The sequence below is a fragment of the Danio rerio genome, chromosome 10 (genome assembly GCF_049306965.1).
Source record: "Danio rerio strain Tuebingen ecotype United States chromosome 10, GRCz12tu, whole genome shotgun sequence".
Classification (NCBI taxonomy): domain Eukaryota; kingdom Metazoa; phylum Chordata; class Actinopteri; order Cypriniformes; family Danionidae; genus Danio; species Danio rerio.
Genome location: NC_133185.1, coordinates 29039999 through 29057790, shown reverse-complemented (window position 1 = coordinate 29057790; position 17792 = coordinate 29039999). Strand labels below are relative to the sequence as shown.

General features: G+C 37.5%; 1 protein-coding gene across 1 annotated transcript in view; it reads right to left on the bottom strand.

Moving 5' to 3' along the window:
* The window catches only part of gbe1a (glucan (1,4-alpha-), branching enzyme 1a), a 255017-nt gene that overhangs the window by 228047 nt on the left and 9178 nt on the right, over nucleotides 1-17792 (bottom strand). The window lies entirely within an intron of this gene.

The window sequence follows — 17792 nt, the reverse complement described above, 5'->3', positions numbered from 1 at the left end:
GGTAAAAGAGTGTGAGACCTCTGAGCTTTAGCTGGTGTTTGAATGTAAAGAGTGTTGGGCCCAGCTGGGACTTGTGTGTGCATATTCATGGCAGCATTAGGAATAATTACCGATGGGAACCGCTCATTTGGGTACCTCTGGGACTTTAAAGTGCTCATTAAAACTTGAGGAACAACAGGGTGATGGGTGCCGTCAAGTGGCCTCTCCAACACTGCTTTTAATCACATAGAAAGAAAGAGAGAGAGAGAGAGAGAGAGAGAGAGAGAGAATGAGAGAGAGAGAGAGAGAGACAGACAGACAAAAGAAAAAAAATTGAAATTTCTTCCTGGCGATTCTCAGATAAGCAGAAACTACCAACCCACTCGACCGATTACCAGTTTGACAGTTAACATCCCAGTCACAGATGTACAGTCACAACCTGTCAGGTGAATGAGCAAATCTACTTGCCTAGTTTTCCTGAACTGTGACCATCGGAAAAAACCTGACATTTATGGAATGCTTTTATGGAATCACGGACAAAAGAACTAGAATTAATAATCCAACAAGCTGTAGAAAAGGGAAAAAATAACAATCAAGCTTTGAAAGTGGTTATTTCAAGGCCCTAAGCTTTCTGAGGTAGCACTGATGGGCCGCACACTGAGATCTGCAAGGCATTTTTTTTCTTAGAAGTCTGTCTGCGCGGCTGGATGTTAGAAAGGGAAAATATGATCCCTGTGGAGCGGACAGAGCAACTTAATCACCCCCTGAACAAATCCTTTCAGCAGGCCAACACTTACTCAGTCCGATGGTCAAGTGGACTTTAGCCCCAAAAGAAATGGTACTTACTGTAGCTTAAAAAAGAAATAATAATAAAATAAATTAACTGAAAAATGTTTAAAAAATGCGGCACGCAGGCTATAGTTACCATGATTAACTCACTGGAAGAGGGTCGCTAGTTCGAGTTCGGGCCTTTCTGTGTGGACTTTGCATGTTCTTTCATTGTCCTAAAGGGTTTCCTTCGGGTTCTCTGGTTTTCCTCACAGTCCAAAGACCTGCAGTATACTGTAGGTGAATTGGATAAAGGAAATTGCCCATATACTGTGTGAATGGGATTGTAGAACTGGCAGCTCATTCTGCTGTGGCAACCTCTAATCAAGCAGGGAATAAGCTGAGCTAAAGTATAATAAAGCTGAAACGCCTGGTTTTACACCATCATTTATTAGTATGGTGTAGAGTATAGTGGCCAGGTCACTATGTGATGCGGGTGGTTGAAAACGTTTCCTGACTCCTGACACCTCCAAAATACCCCAAAGTGGCTCAATAACATACAGATCAGTTGACTCTGCAGGCCATGGAAGATGTTTAACTTCTCATGTTCATCAAATCACTCTGTCACCAATCTTGCTTTGTGTATTGGTGCATTATTATCCTGATACATTGTTTAAATCATTGGGTCCTCCATGGTCCCCCAGAATGGTTTGGTAGTCCTTGGCAAAGACACACCCATTTAACACAAGTATTGGTCCTAGAGAATGGCATGATTTTTTACCCCACACCATCAATTAATCACCCCTATGGTTCACTCTGGACATGCAACAGCCTGGGTGGTAAACTTTTTTGGGGGTTTTCCACACCATAACTCTCCCGGATGTGGACAGTGACAGTGAAGGTGGACTTATTAGAGAACAATACATGTTTCACATTGTCCACGGCCCAAGACTGTCACTGCTGCCACCCCTAAAACTGATGATTGGCATTGTTTCTAACATTAAATTTTAACATGTTTGGCTCTATAATTCAACACAATATATTTGAAATGAAACGGACAAGATGTGCTATTATTGCAGACTGTCAGCTTTAATTTGAGGCTATTAACATCCAAATCAGGTTAACGTTGTAGGAATTAAAACAGTTTGCATATGTGCTTCCCAATTGTTAAGGGTCCAAAAGTAATAGGACAATCAGCTTCTCAGCTGTTCCATGGCCAGGTATGTGTTTGTCCCTTATTATCCCCATTACAATGCGCGACTAAAAGGTCCAGAGTTCAATTTAATTGTGCTATTTGCATTTGGAATCTGTTACTGTCAACTGCCAAGATGAAATCCAAAGAGCTGTCACTATCAGTTAAGCAAGCTATCATTAGACGGAAAAAACAAAAGAAACCCATCAGAGAGATAGCTAGATCATTAGGCCTGTTTGGAACATTCTTAAAAAGAAAGAGTGCACCAGTTAGCACAAAATGAACCAGAAGACCACAGAAACAACTGTGGTGATTGACCAAAGAATTATTTCCCTGTTGAGAGCACCACCAGGAATGAAACCCAGCATCTGGTGATGTTCATGCATTCCAGGCTTCAGGCTGTAATTGGCTGCAAAGGATCTGCAACCAAGTATTAAAAAAGTGATTATTATCCTGTCCAATTACTTTTGGGCCCTTAACAAGTTGGAGGCAAATATGAAAACTGTTGTAATTCCTACAGTGTTCACCTGATTTGATTATAAATAGCCTCAAATCAAAGCTGACAGTCTGCAGTTAAAGCACATCTAGTTCATTCATTTCATTTAGATTGTATTAGTGTATAGAGCCAAAAATATTAGAATTGTGTCGATGTTCAAATATTTATGGACCTAACTGTATATGCCAAACAAATTTTGCAATTCCAATTTTTCTAATTGAGACAGAATTGTAAGATACAAACTAGAACTTCATTCATTATTATTATTATTTCCCAGAGATGGGTTGCAGATGGAAGGGCATGCGCTGCGTAAAACATGTGCTGGATAAGTTGGCGGTTCATTCCGCTGTGGTGACCCTGGATTAATAAAGGGACTAAGCCGAAAAGAAAATGAATGAATGAATCATTATTATTATTATTATTATTATTATTATTATTATTATTATTATTTGTAGAACAAATGGTCTTCCATGGAGGGCCATTTTGGCATGCAAACTGTTTCTGAAATTTTACTAATTTGACCACAACTTTGCACTTTTATCTCAAATTACCACAGCAAGGCAAAAATCAATGCTTGACTTCGAGGAAAGGATAGGGGATGTGAAAAACACCATAGCCTGCTATTGCGGATATAATAACAACTTTTCTGCTACTCCATAATAACAATGATTCAAGGCAGCCACGAATAGCTGCGAAGTGGCGCACGCTGCACCTCCGGTCAGTTTTAAAAGAGGCTACACTTGACCGCTCGATCCCGTCCTCTTGAAAGCAGGTTTTGGAGAATGGGCGCGCTCAGTGAACAGTGATGCCTCGGAGGGTGAGCGTGGGGAGCTGGAGAGGGATTGTTAGAAGAGCACATCTCATCTTCTACGCTAACAGCCCCGGGGTGAGCTGACTCATCATGACACAGCGCTTTTCACACCGATAGCTCACTTACGCGTGGATGAAAACACAAGGCGGCAAGCAGCTCTCATTTCTGCCCCTGGCGTCCCCGCACGACCATAAAAGTATCACAGAGGGTCTTTCAGCGTTTTAGAGGCTCTCATGTGAGCACCCAGAGGCGTCAAAACCCAAACTCAAAAGCACAGTTTAGCTTTGGAGTGGAAGGAGGTAAACAGGGACTCCAGAGAAACAGGAACTGCTGATGGTTTAATATGTGCAGTGTGAGACTCAAAGATAAAAGGTCTGAGTTGTCATTTTTAATTAATATTGCGTGTTTTATGTCCACAGAGGTTGGTTTTTGTAACTAACATCCATTTTGTTTATTTTTTTATCATGTATTGCTAGTAAGAGTTTTTAATAGTACACAAATGCCCACAAGGTGTTTTATATATTTATATTTACTACAGGTTTTTTTTTCAGATTTAAACTGTAATTTATTTCTGTTATGTCAAAGCAATATTTGCTGCCCAATAAATATTTTTTGCTATTAGGATTCAAAAGTTTGATTGCTTTATTTGCTGTTTGATGGTTGGTTGGTTGGTTTGTGAAAATCATGGTACATACAGTTTGTTGATGTATACAGGTCATAAGAAGTACTTTTATTTCAAAATAAGAAAATTCTGACTTACTTCTTTGATTTACTTTTTGTACAAATACTGAATAAATTGATCATATATTTGTTTCATTTTCCTGCAAAACATTTGTTTCCCCTTTTCCTTTATTTAATAAATTGAGTGTAAAGCTTTGGTACTTTTTTCTGCATTAAAAATACTTAAATTTTTTTTTTTTTTATATTTGGAAAAAAAGAATGTTACACCGCAAATAAGTTAACACATCTATACAATAAATACAAGTGGTCTGAAAAAAAAGAGAATGATATCCAGAATAAAAACCAAGCAAGTAATGCGGATGTCAATATAATGTGTTTATTTTTGAATTTATGAATATATTATATTGTGCCATTTTATAGATGTTTTGATAGTAAAGGCACCCTTGCTGGTAGCTAAAAGAGTAAAAATACACTCACCGGCCACAATATTAGGTTCACCTTATTAGTAACGGGTTGGACCCTCTTTTGCCATCAGAACTGCCTAATCCTTTATGGCATAGATTCAACAAGGTAGTGGAAATATTACTCAAGAGATTTTTGTGCATACTGACCAAGTGTGCCGCAAGCCTGCGTTTGAGTGAAGGTCTCGGCCGTTAGATCGCCCCCTGGGGGCTGGCTGCAGTACAAGTCATAAAGCCCGCCAACTCCGTGTTAATGAAGGAGACTTGAGCCCAAATAAAAAAATGTATTACACTTGCAATAAAATGTCCCGAAAGATGGTTCTGTTCGATTAAGGCACTGGTTATTGTGCTGAAACAGGTGCAGATCTTCATTTTTGTAAAAAGTTTGTTTTTAGCAGTAATTTAATGCTGGGCGTGTCATCGTGATTGACAGCTGTGATTGACAGTTTCTCAAAGCAGCGCGTCTGAGCAGAAGACTGAAGTGTTATTATTCGATTTCTGTGTTATTTTACCATGACAAAATGAGTTCAGCAGTAAACTATAGTTTCTGACATACATGATCCTGGTGGAACACTGTTTATTCGCTAAGGTCAGGGCTTTTTTCGGGCTTTATTAGATTGCTGATAATCTGATAAGCAAAATACACTCGGGCCAGTTCCGGCTAGATTCTCGCCTGCCGGAGACTTACCCCTCAGAGCTCAGACTCACTACCTCTGCTGGACCTACTCCGGATGCCTGGACTCACTGCCCGATTCCAGCCCAGATGCGGCGGCCGAGCGAGCCGGCGCTGCCGCATGCGATCCGGAATCAGCCCGCGACGCCGCGAGTTGGTTATGCGCTGCGGCCCGGAGCTGGCACGATTGAATATATAAAACCCTCATATTTGTTAACGTTATTACATCCATTTGTGTTGATAAGCCCAAACGCATGCTGAAAAGTTCGGGAGGCGTGGTTTATTTTACATAAAGCGTTTGGTTGGAAGCTCGACTCCGCTCATTTTCGCGGCTCCTCCTCTGGCTCCATCAGACAGTCCTCTGCGCATGTCAAGGCTCCAATTTCAGCAGTCTTTTGCGACAGTTTGTGCCCGTCAAGCAGGCGTTTTGCCCTCAAGGCGTTCAATAGGAAAAGGGGCTGTCGCGTCGTCCATATTTTTTACAGTCATTGATACTGACATGATAGTATCATGCAGTTGCTGCAGATTTGTCAGCTGCACATGCATGATGTGAATCTCCCATTCAACCACATCCCAAAGGTGCTCTATTGGATTAGGATCTGATGACTGTGGAGGCCATCGGAGTACAGTGAACTCATTGTCATGTTCAAGAAACTAGTCAGAGATGATTCATGCTTTATGCATGGGCCATTATCCTGCTGGAAGTAGCCATCAGAAGATGAGTACACTATGGTAATAAAGGGATGGACATGGTCAGCAACAATACTCAGGTAGGCTGTGGCATTGACACGATGCTCAGTTGGTACTAATGGGCCTAAAGTGTGCCAAGAAAATATCCCCCACACCATTACATCACAATCGTTGATTCAAGGCAGGATGAATCTATGACTTTATGTTGTTGACGCCAAATTCTGTCCCTATCATCCAAATGTCCAGCAAAAATCGAGCAACATTTTTCTAATCCTCTATTGTCCTATTTTGATGAGTCTGTGCAAATTGTAGTCTCAGTTTCCTGTTCTTAGCTGACAGGAGTGGCACCCAGTGTGGTCTTCTGCTGCTGTAGCCCATCTGCCTCAATGTTAGACGTGTTGTGTGTTCAGAGAGGCTCTTCTGTATACCTCAGTTGTAACGAGTGATAATTTGAGTTACTGTTGCCTTTCTATCATCTCGAACCAGTCTGGCCATTTTCCTCTGACATCAACAAGACATTTGCGCACACTGCTGCTCACTTAATGTGTTCTCATTTTCAAATCATTCTCTGTAAACCTTAGAGATGGTTGTGCATGAAAATCCCAGTAGATCTACAGTTTCTGAAATACTCAGACCAGCCTGTCTGGAACCAACAACCATGCCATGTTCCAAGTCACTTAAATCATCTTTCTTCCCCATTCTGATGCTCGGTTTGAACTTGCGCAGATTGACTTGACCATGACTATATGCCTAAATGCATTGAGTTGCTGCCATGTTATTGGCTGATTGGATATTTGTGTTAACAAGCAGTTGGACAGGTGTACCTAATAAAGTGGTCGGTGAGTGCATGTTGTGTTTATTAAGAGACAAGAAATGCTGGCTATGAATTTTGACTTAACGAGACTGAAGTCAGCAATATTATTCCTAAAATATTTAAATGTCATTACACACCACAGAATGAAACAAACAAGATACAGAAAGTTAAAAAAGCACCCCATTATGAACAAGAAATCCAGAGACCGAGCGGCCAAGAAACTTCCTGCTGACCTTCTGCTGACACAAACCACATCTTAACTGTTAATTTAACCAATTAAAGAAGAGGGATGAGGACACAAGGCCTGTTTTTGTCTTCTGGATTTGCCATCAGGGACTAAGCCTTTGTCTGACTCAGCCAGTCGGGATATTGACTCTGTCTTTTTTCCTTTTTTTTAAAGAAAATACTGAGGTTCTTTTCTTAAGGTGAGGACACACCTTGGAATTAAAAATGTTCCTGGAGCTGCAGTTAAGTGGTTTGCACACAGGCTCCAAACCCATCGATCAGCAGTGTTCATGTGGGAGATGCAGGGTCATTTCTTTCATAAAATTAGAGAAATAAATGAGCCAAAAAAATATGAGAATGAAGCTGTAAAATTATGCTTGCATATTGTTTTAAGCTGAAAAAAAAAATTGAGATTCATTGTGTATAAAAAGTCAACCTTTTTCTCCACATGAATTCTTGTCCTGTCTGCACATCATTTACATTATACAGTATAGACAGTATACTTTGCGTTATAAATATAAGGCAACTGGTTTATACAATTTTTTAAGTCACCTAATCACTTTAAAAGCAATCGATTAACTCACTTTTTTAAGTAAAGTGAACAACTCACTTTTTACAGAGCACAATCCCATGAACCACTGCAATAGGGTATATGCAGAAGTATGTGGAATGACTTTTAATTTGTCAGTTACCTGAATCAAGCACTTCCGGTGAACTGTATGTCATTCTAAAATCGGTGGGTTAGAGGTCAGTTTTCTTTAAAAATCAACAATCTTCACTGCTTTATTGATATACGACATTGGGTCTCAGAAGAAGCACTGCATTAAATTACATTTTCCCACACCATGTCTTTAACATATGAACAATTATTCTACTCAGGTATTTCAATGGTGATTCTGCACCGGCCTGCTAATCCAGATGGGTAAGCAGCTTTTTATTTAGTTTTATGCTTAAACAACTAAACGAATGCTTAAGTCTGTTTAACTGATTATATTTTAATTACATTACAACATCGATGCTGTGAAAGGAACTGTATGAAATTGAAAAAAGACACATTAGTCGTTTACCGGAAGTTTATCAGTATGGGAAGGAAGAAACACTAGCTGTGCATATACCCAATCAAATACAATCACTGCAACCAATACAATCAAAGTAATTAGTGGGTGGGGCTAAATATGTGCTTTGCTTGGTGTGTGTGTGTGTGTGTGTGTGTGTGTGTGTGTGTGTGTGTGTGTGTGTGTGTGTGTGTGTGTGTTTTAGTATACCATCATGAGTATTGTTGTTCTACACATATTCCACTATCAAACACAACAGTTGTAAAAAAAAATGGTGATATAAGTATGTTTTCAAAGATTTTTTTGGTTTGCCTTTAAAGATCCAAGCATCTCCATACAGTAATTAAGTATGTATGCATGTATAAATTAATGAATTAATGAAGAAAGTAAGGAATTAAGGAATGAATAATATGAAATAAAGAAAAAAAGTTTAAAATCTTAAACAATATTATTTATTATTATATATCATATATTATCATTTATTATTTTTTCTTCAGCTTAGTCCCTTATTTATCAGGGCTCGCTACAGTAGATCGAACCAACAACTATTCCAGCATATGTTTTATGCAGTGGTTGCCCTTCCAGCCACAACCCAGTACTGGGTAACACCCAGACACTCGGAATTCTCAATCAGTTACACTTCGTCCAATTTATTTCATCCAATTCTCCGATACCGCATGTCTTTGAACTGTTGGGGAAAGCGGAGAATCCAGAGGAAACCCATGCAAACATGGGGAGAACATGCAAACTCTGCACAGAAATGCCAACTGACTCAGCCGGGACTCAAACCAGTGACCTTCTTGCTGTGAGGTGACAGTGCTAACACCTGACCACCATGCCACCCTCCAATAATAGATTATCATATATTAGTAAAATATGTATATAGCAAATTTTAAGATGGAGAAATAACTCATATGATCTTTAATGCTCAAACAATTCATGCATATGTTTGAAAGTTAATGAATATAAAATAGATTTACAAAAGAAAAACAATGAGACATTTTAATTGGATATAGTTAAAGTCAGAATTATTAGCCCCCTGTTTATTTTTTTCCCAGTTTCTGTTTAATGGAGAGAAGATTTTTTTATCAGCACATTTCTAAACTAAAATAGTACTAAAATAATAGTTTAAATAACTTATTTCTTATAACCGATTTCCTTTATCTTTGCCATGATAAATAATATTTGACTACATATTTTTCAAGACGTTTCTATACAGCTTAAAGTGACATTTAAAGGCTAGGTTAATTAGGTTAACTAGACAGGTTAGGGTAATTAGAGAAGTTATTGTATAATGATGCTTTTTTCTGTAGGCTATCAAAAAACATATATATATATATATATATATATATATATATATATATATATAGCTTAAAGGGCCTAATAATTTTCACCTTAAGATTTACTTTTACTTTAGCCGAAATAAAACAAATTAGACTTTCTCCAGAAGAAAAACCTTTTATCAGACATACTTTCCTTGCTCTTGAACATCATTTGGGAAATATTTAAAAAAGAAAAAAAAAATCAAAGGGGGTTAATAATTCTGACTTCAACTGTATAAATAAAGACATACGTATAAAAAGCTTTAAAACAAAACTAATAAACTATAATAATTACAAAAGAACATAAAACCAGACATAAATAATGCAAAGAACTAAAATATAAAACTACTTTGTGCAGTGACTTTCACAACTTTTGAAGACGCAAAAATCCAATCAGCCCTTGCAATGTCCAAGAGGGATTAAACAGCCACCAATCAGGATGTAACCGCAGGAAGTTGATGATACAAAACTGCTCGCCAAGTTATTATCTCATGACCAAATGCTATTTTCCTCAGTGCGGAGAGGAATGGTCCAGGTGAATCTTTACCTGGGGCTTCTTATAGGCAACAGCAAAGACAAAGGGAAAATAAGCTCATGAATAATAATGGTGCAGTGCGGTGTGTGAGAGCTCAGCATCAGTGGCTTGATTATTGGTGCGAAGCGGCATAGTGGCAATACTGGAGGGCTGCTGGTTCCCTATAGTGTCTACTCCTGACCAGTGTTGTGCACCCTTAAGCAAGGAACTCAAGTCCAAAAATGGCTCTGGCTTCCTGCACAGTTATCAAATGCCTCTATCTTCCATACTCATGAATCCATCAAACCAAAACTACCCAGCGCCTCACTGCATGTTAATGAAGTTAGAGAAGAAAAAAATCCATCATGTGTCCTTCCAAACCTGTATGACTTTTGTCTTTCTTCGTCTTTGGAATACAAAAACATACTTGTTGAATAATGTAACCTCAGTGAATGGGGACCGCCGAAGGGTCATTTTGCACTACAACTAAAGTTCCCACTGCAGAATGAGATTAATAATAAGTGAGTGGAAAATCTTAAAGACACTCCGCAACAGCAGGCAATCGTGTAATAATCTTGCAGACAAGGCGGCCTCATAAATTCATAAGCTCAGTAGTTCTGTAGTATCGCTCCGGCTCCACACGACTCCAACTTTCACCTGTAGCAAAACAGCATTAATCAACCCCCTACTGATGAATACAATCTCCACAAAGACTAGTCTCTCAGTAAAGGTGGTGGTTGAACAATAAATTTAGCAAAGAGTGGGGTAAATTATATTTTATATTTATTAAATCCACTGCCAATGGCCGTCTAGAGCTGTCTAGAGCAACTTTATCTGGCAAGAATACTCTTAAATGTCAAGCTCACAAATGGCTCAATAAAACCTTACATTTTTACAAAGTACAGTATTGGATGTTCTTACTTTTTTTTCAACAAATGCAAAGCAGATTGTAGCATGATAGCCAGTCCATATTTATGGGTGTCCATTGCAACTTTGCACTCCACACCAAGACAAAAAATTTTGTAAAAGTGACTGAATCATTAGTCCAGTATAGAAGATAATAATTGTGTGAACAAGTGAATGATTTTAGCTGCAGCTTGAGCACCTATTTAGTCTAATGGGAGGGATGCTGCAGATTATGAAGAGCATTTAATTGGACAGAAAATCTGATGAGAACCTGAAGTGCAATTATCAATTCTCTATTTATTTTAAAGTGCAATTAGAAACAACATACATTTGACCAATGTGATGTAGGATGTTCTAAAACAAACTTACACAGATATAAATATACAGTAGACTATGCAAACAACAGACAACAAATTGCATCACAAGCCATATGCCAGGGCTATTCAATTAGTTTGTCATGGGGGCCAGTTCACGAAAAGCATCCCAAATGAGGGGCTGGAGAGACGCAATATGATTGATGACACAACAGCTTATAAGTTGCTTTATGTTTTAATTTTGCTCCTTACACCTAAGTTGGATTTTTCTTCCTTAAATAGTTAATATATTGTATTTAAAGACAACATAATATCAGTACACTGTATTTCAAGGCACAACAAAAGCAGTGCAATGCTTAAGTAGGTTTCTATACACACACACACACACACACACACACACACACACACACACACACACACACACACACACACACACACACACACACACACACACACACACTTATTTATTTTTTATTATATTTTTAAATTTAAACTATGTAGAAATACAGTAATTAGATACAATTCTGTAGCTCCTGGTCAGTTATAATTCAGACTCAACATTGTCTATCTTGCAGACTATTTCGGATGCACACATTGAAATATCGATGCTGAAACAGTGTACAGTATTGTGCAGCCCTACTATATAGTGAAGAAATATGTTTTTAACTTTGATTTATAAAAAAAAAAAAAAAAAAAAACTCTTATTGGATGATATTCAGATAGAAAATCAGAGATGAAGGAGCAAGGCCATGTAAACATTCAAAAAACAAGCAGTAGCACTTTTTAAAAAGACATCAACACAGGTGTGATATGTTTATATTTACAACCACCTGTCAAAAGACTAGCAGCTGCATTTTAAACCATTTGTAGTCTAGATATGGAAGAACTGCTTATTTCCAGATACAGAAAATTACAATAATCCATTCTAGCAGAAATAAAGGCATGAATAGCAGTTTTAAAGTGCTTAAAAGAAAAGAACATCTTTTCTTTAGCCAACGCTCTTAATTGGTAAAAACTTGACTTGATAACTGAATTTATTTGCCAATATAATAAATTTAAGTGGACTGTCAAATATGACACTAAGATATGATTTCACAAAGAAAGACAAATACCGTAATTTACATGGAAGATGTTTGGAATGTCAGAAGAGCCAAAATGATATTTGTCTTACTCTCATTAAGATAAAAAAATAAAAATAAGATATCCAGATTTTAACATAAAAAAACTGGCAAATAGCGAGTCGACATCTTTTTTGTGCTTTAGGAGCAAGTAAATTCGAGTGCCGCCTACATAGCAGTGATTGTGCATGTCATGCTTTTTAAGAGGCAAATGAAATCATATATAAAGAGAACGATAAAGGGGCCAAACAGCGCCTTGGGGAACCCCACAAGTCAGGGAGACCACCCGTGAAAAATACTGTCCAATAGTGATTGAGTAATTTTATTTATTTTCACTATTATGTTTTTATAATTTTTATTTCTATTAAATCTCAAAACACAACTTCAAACCTTTATATGCAGCTTTATTTCTATAACTCAAACATTTAAATCTTGTAATGCCACTTTGTTTCTCGTAACTACAACATTTCAGCACGCATTTTTGTTTTTAAAAAATGTCTAATAGATGTCTAACCATAGTCGCCTTAGCTAAAACGAGGTTAGATTTGGGCTGTCAGTGAAAATCTAATAGATGTCTAACCATAGTCGCCTTAGGCAAAACAAGGCTAGATTTGGGCTAGATTTGAAAATCTAATAGATGTCTAAGAATAGGCCAAAACTAGACGTCTATTAGATTTTCACTGACAGCCCAAGTTTAGCCTTAATCTAACCAAGCTGTCTACATTTAGATGTCTGTTAGACATATAATGTCCCTGCAAAGTTTTGCTCCAACACTAATCAAACACATATGAACATGCTAATGAGTGTCTTCAAAATCACTAGAAATCTATTGGCAGGTGTGTTTGATTGGAACTAAACACCAGCCCTCCAGGACCGAGTTTGCCCATCCCTGCTCTAGAATAACCCCTATTGCCATCCACAATGTACCTTGAGTAACACACAAAGCCACCTCCTCTTGTCCTAATCAATATCTCAGAACATTGAAAAACAAAGGCTGCAAAAAGACAGACAAGCTTGCAGACAAAACAGCCACCACCTGCATTTCAGTAATGTGTTTCACCAGAGAGGGAAAACGTGTGTGTGTGTGTAGTTTGACTGTGCTTGACATCCACGCTTTCTGTGCCTACTAACCAAACTCTGCACATAAATATCACAGACGGAGACCACCTCATAACCAATTCTGAGTCCCCGCATGGACCTGTGGAACGCCTGACTGCACGTTTTGAAGTTTAATGAAAAAAGTTTTACATGCATGCAGGAGCTGTGGAGGAAACCTATTTATGCATTCCTTATGAGTGCCACCAGCACCAGAATAGGCTTAATTGGTGTATGCCATCTTATTCAAATCTTATACTCTAAATAACATTACTTTTGTTTTTTTGTTTCCCACCCCATTTAAGCTTTGCATTTATCCAGTCCCCTGGGTGCACCATTCTGAATAAAAATGAACCTTATCAAAAACATTGTCTGAGGAAGGGAATATTAAGAAGGCGAGAATAAATGAGGCAGCAAAAAATTAGTGGTTCTCTGTTGGCAGGAAGCAAAGGTGGTATGACATGTTTACTTATGAGAGAGGAAAGAAAAAAAAACACACAATTACTAGGAAAGTCACTAACAATTGGAGTCCTGGACTAACATTGTACAAAGGTCAAAGGTGGATTGAGACCTGGCTAAAGTGTAAGCATACCTTGCGCACTCATAATGACTACAGATGTAATATAACGTCATATTTGGATCATTTTAACATCACATAACACACTTCACTTTAACACAAAAGGGTTGCTTTCTGTCAGTTTACCTGTGCCCCTGTTCACTCGTATGACAATGCATTTTTATCTATCCAATCACATGCAAATTATGCTAAATACCAGTGTAAATGGGGTCTTAAATATTTTGTGCTCTATATATCTTTTCTACAATATTACAGGAAATGTTAAAGTGCTATTTAAAAGGCAGGATTTAAGCTTTGCTGTCAATAATCCAGCCCGGCCTCATTGTAAATATGTGCTTCAGCCTGTATGTAAAATACTTTGCTCCCTATACGTTTTGTTTCACGTTTCAGATGGCAAAGCCACTAGAGAGTGCAATGTAATTTTTTGTGAATCTGAAATACATTCCTAAGGGTGTGTTTTGTTGTACATTTCATGCACATCCTTCTTGTATTTACAAGAAGTAGGGATGCAACAAATAACTAATTTAAATTCACTATTAACCGTGCTTTAATTTGTAATGATTAATTAATCAGAAAGTCTTCACATCACCGGTTTCTGCATGGAACACACTGCAGCAACTAAACAAAGTTGCTAACTGTGCGCAAGTTTAAAGTTCCAAGTTTGTACACTGAGGCTAATACCCATGCACACTGGATTAACTGGCTGAGCCTATTAACTAAGGGCCAATCACATGTTGCTTCTTTTGTGTGTGCAGGTTCATTATCTCTTTTCTTGTGCGCATATTGGGAGTGACGTGCAAGCAGTATGCACGTGGCACAACGCGCTCATGCATTCCAGGTGCACCTAGTTGAAAGAATGGCACAAGCGCACTGTAAGTCACATGACAAGAACTGACCGTTCAGCTTCATTATTTTTATGAAAATTTCTGTGGAATATACACATTTCGACTCAAAGGAGAAAAAAAAATACAAAATGAAAATATCAAACAAGTTCATAATATAGTTGATCAAAAGTGGCTTTCAGACAGAGGTGCAGCAGCATTTGACTATATTTGTTTCTTTAAAAGCAAAATACTTAGCTAATATTATTCTTAGATAGGCAAATACTATTCTTTATTTATTCTTATTTGTATTTATTTATTGTTCTGTCATTTAATTTCAGGGTAAAATGGGCTATTGTTTGTTTTATTTTGTTTTACAGACAATTGTTTTGTGCTGTATTATTTAGTTACTGAGCAGCAATAAATAACAGTTTAAAATATAAGAAGTTTCTTTGTGATTTTCTAAATTAGTAATGTTTTGAAATTAATGAATACATACTAATCGTGATAACCGTGAAACTGTAATTATTCTTCAGACTATAACCGTACAACCAAAATCTTTAATCATTGCATCCCTAACAAAATGACAGGTGTTACATATAAGAGCGCTGCAACAGATGTGACGTTCAATGTGCAGCTTTTATTGGAGTATGGTCAAACAGGCAGGGGTCAAACTCAAAACAACAACAAACAACAATGTCAGAGGTAATCCACAAAGTGTAATCCAAGAAACAAGCAATGGCAGCAAACATTCATGCATGATAATCAGTCCAAAAATAAAACAAGAACAAGGGCAAGGAAACAGGAACAATGCTTGGAGTAGCATATAAACAATAACAAGACTCAGTTTGTGTGCGTGTCGTGTCGTGTGTGTGTGTGTGTGTGTGTGTGTGTGTGTGTGTGTGTGGGGATGGTGTTTATATTGTGTGATAATGGGCTGAAGGTGTAGTATAATCAAAGTTTCTGAGAGACAACCACAGATTCTAGGATATGAAGTCCGGGTGAGTGACAGATGTGAGGCGTAGGGTGCCATGTGTGTGTCTGGTGGTCACTCTAGCTGGTGACCTTGACAACGGGGCAGTGAGCCACTGACCTAAACCCTAAACTAAACCCAAATAATATTGCTTTCCAAAACAAATGTAAAAGACAAGTGCCACTACATACTTTTACCATGATTTTACCTTGAATTTTGTGAAACCATGTTTCACCAGACTCAAATCAAAGTGTTCTGCAACACAAACACATGAGCTACCAAGCAAACTGACCACATCTATCTCCATGTCGAGACAGACACTTTTAAGGTGTTTACAGGTATTTTCATTTGGTTTGTACAAAAAAACTGCATGAAAATAATCCTTTATTTATTGATATTATGCCCCTATAAATATAATTTGTGTGAAAAGAAACAAAGACTGTTGGCATCATACTACCCTGTGGCTTTCATACAGTTTAAAAGTAACTTCAGTCAAAAGCACATTTTGCAATTTCACAAAGCACATATATCCAATGAACCTGTATTGCAATCATTTTTTAATAAAAAAGTGAAAAAATATATATTTTTATATTAGTCTTGTTTCTAAACTCACAGCTTTTGGTGTAGTTATGCTGCAATCTGATCAGAAAAGAAAGCTGCTGACAAGAAAAGTAGTTAAAAGTGTAAAAAAAGAGAAAAAGAGATTAAATAACCTCCTAAATATGTCTCCTATGCCTAGATCTGATCGACCAAAACACATTTTAACATCATACAGTTTATGTAAACAGGGCCTATAAGTCAGGCTGTAACCTTTTCCTCCCCTAAAGCACTCCTGAATCTGACTACTTCTAAAATCACAAACTAAGTGTACACTTTACATTCTTACCTCTGCTTTACATACAGTGAGCATAATGATCAACAGGCTCTTTAAAATTGCCAACAGCGTCATCTCTGGCCCCCAAGAGAAAAGGGGCCATTATCAGTGATGAGGGCAATCAATCAAACTGATTCATTTCCAAAGCAATAAATACGACATTTCAAGCAGGGCTGAAAGAGAGAGATATCAGGACGTAATGACTCTCACTAGGGTAGAAGTGTCATCAGCAACACCTGGTCCTCAGCAGTAACAAAACCAGCAAATAAATAAATAAATAAATAAATAATCTCTTAACCTTAAAAGCTTCCATCTTAGCTAAGAAGTGGCTAAAAGGGAGAGCAAATACGAACTAGTCAATGCCCAAGACATCACGATCTGTCTTAACGTGAACAGCTAATGCAAAAGGCACACAAGATGAGAACCACTGCATGATCTTCATTGCCATCATCTTATTGATTGAATTATACAGGATTTCTGGAAAAGATGATTCACAACTTTTAACTGTTCACTGGAAAACAAACTTGTTGTAACTATCAGCACTTATCAGGATCAGATAAACACTTAATTGTTGGCTCTTGATCACTTATGACATTTCTTAATTCTTTGCATGCTGGTCTGTTTTTGTATGAACAATAGGTCCAACACAAGGGACAACCTCCTGTTCTTTCTCGTGAAGCAAATATGGAAGTAACTAACTGAGGGCTGGCTCCAAAAGTCATTACATTTCTATTGACTCCCATGTTATAATGCCCTACTTTACAGCAGAAAAAAGGTGTTTCTGCTTCAGAAAAATGTTTTTGTGTCTATATATCTAATATAACCCATCGTGACAACTGTGAGGGGGTAATGTTTTTAAACTCATCTGTTTAATTTATCTTAAAGGTGGTGTATGTAAGTTTTCGACTCTTTTAAGGCATAAAAATACCATAAACTGTTTGCAAATATTTAAGAAACATGATTGTTTATCTGAAAAACAATGCTAAAGTCAGATTTTTTGCTTTAAACATGTAAGTTACGTGCCAAAACAGATGTCTTTGTTTGGTTCTTTTAACCCGCCAAAATGAAAGTTTAGCCAATTATATTTCAGAATCCCGAGCATATAATTCATTCAGTCAGAAAGGCTCTCAAAGTGGGTGTCCGTGACTGAAATGTGACCTCCGGTGGACAGTAACAGCCTCCGAAATGAGACGCAGATTTACACAGTTCCACATGAGGTGGTAATTAATTAGCAAATAATAAAAATATTACAAACGTAAACATTATGTAAGCAGATCTGAGGTAAACTATCTGCTGCTGCTTTCTGTAGTCTGATGGCATTCAAATTAACATTATTAGCATTTACTTAGATGATTGGTGTTCACCTGTGAGAAATAGAAGCCGTTTCTAAAATATACATTTCAAGTGATTTTATTTAAAAATTCACTTTAGCC